Below are 1,790 nucleotides of genomic sequence, written 5' to 3'. Positions count from 1 at the left end.
TGGGAGCAAAATAGGGCCCAGAGTGGGTGACCCTTCCTCCAAGCATCCCCTGCGGAGAATCAGGACCGTGCAAGGGACGCCCTTGCCTCCTATCAGGAAACTTGGACTCTCGCAGGGCTCGCCCTTCCTGGAAAATACTGCGGGGAAGAAGCATCCAAGTGGGAGAAGCAAGCTGCCAAAGCAGGCAATTTCTCATGGCTCTGACGGGAACCGGCTATTTTCTCCAACCCCACCTTCCTGCTCTTCACTGCGTCTTCTCCCCACACCTGCCTCATCGTCCTCTACCATCCCTTCCTTTCTGGTTTCCTTATCCCCTCCTAAGTAGACTCCATCCTCCCCAAAATATCTTGAACTCGCTTGGCACTTGCTGCCACATCACAGTTTACTTTGCCTCCGTGCACGTTCTCTCCTCCCTCCATCCTGTATCCGCCTTATCCATTTCGACCGCAGTCTCTTGCGGGTAGCGACTGTCTGTCTCCATCCCCGTTTGTGCACTACCTCGTTTTTGGTGAGTCCTTTGCCGTGACCATAATAAAGATGATCATTAATAATACGTAATTAAAGGCTTAAACAGATGACTTGCTGCTCTTCCGTGCCTCATTACAAGGCTGAGGGGGCAGAGAGTTGGGGGTGGGGGAGAATTGCTGTTCTATAGTGATAGCGTTTATATATAGGTTAGAAAAGCCTTATAACAAAAGGTAATACTGAAGGGACGTTGTAGCCATGATGGCCCAGCTGGGGATATCTTTTATTGGACCGCCTCCATGGTTGGGATAGACTTAGACAAGCTTTTGTCTAAGCAATTTTTACTATGGTAAAAAACATTTCTTATCTTGCAGTTATCAAGAATGTCACCTGTGGGCCTTCCCCACCTTTGTAAGGGGAGCAGGGAGAATAGGGCCAAGAGAGTTAGTTTTCAGACCTTAACCGAAAGAACAAAGGTGTCGAGTCTTTAGCGGAGTTTCCTTTCTTCAAAATGCTAGGCAGCGCTTGAAGTTTAAACAGGGTCACCCAGAGACAAGGTTAAAATTAACAAACATCCTCTTCCCCTCTCAACTGCTTTGGCTGGACAGGACTCCAGTTTTCCAAGGACTCACCCAAAACAGATGAACACGCACCTTTCAGAACCACTTTCCTTGTGAGAAAATTAAAAAAAAAAAAAAAAGCAACCAACTTTTCTCTCCTCTCCCACCAAATTTGCATGACAGCTTCAGCGTGGAAATGGAAACAGGAACCAAGGAGAAAAGAGGAAAATAAAAAACATTTTGAAAGGCTCATTTTAGTTCAGATTTCGTAGGTTAGAAAAAACCAAAACACATGCACACTGGAGTCTTTGGGCACTACGTTCTAGCAATCTGAATTACAGGGACAGACATCCAAAAATAATGAGGTGCCAGCTCAGCTGTAGAGCATTTATGAGCTGATCTGTCTGCACTGGTTTGACTATTCCTACCCACAACAGCAGCAACTGTCTTCGGCCATTTGGGCTGGGGAGTCCTTGCCCAGAGCACGCGTGCATGGCGTTGGTAAAGACTTCATCTACAACAATAAAGAAACACAGCTTGCCTTTTACCCTGAAAAAAGTGCATGTGGAGGCACTGTAGATACTGGGGCCGGCTTAAATTGCCTTTTAGGATCCTGAGCGCAGAGGGACAGAGCTGATGGATGGCTGGCTGCCGCAGAAACCCTGGGAGGTAAACATGGCAGTTTTTCCATTGCAAGCTTCACTCCAGCTGCCTCTGGGATTGAGGGGGTATTTACAAATCTCTAAACAGATTTGGGCCCTCAGC

General features: G+C 47.3%; 1 protein-coding gene across 1 annotated transcript in view; it reads right to left on the bottom strand.

Annotated features, from left to right (window-relative positions):
• VWA2 (von Willebrand factor A domain containing 2) overlaps positions 1–1,790 on the bottom strand; it is a 79,048-nt gene that overhangs the window by 32,957 nt on the left and 44,301 nt on the right. The window lies entirely within an intron of this gene.

This window comes from Gavialis gangeticus, unplaced genomic scaffold (genome assembly GCF_001723915.1).
Source record: "Gavialis gangeticus isolate Ggan-Ray unplaced genomic scaffold, GavGan_comp1, whole genome shotgun sequence".
NCBI lineage: Eukaryota > Metazoa > Chordata > Crocodylia > Gavialidae > Gavialis > Gavialis gangeticus.
This window is presented reverse-complemented; position numbering and strand designations above follow the sequence as displayed.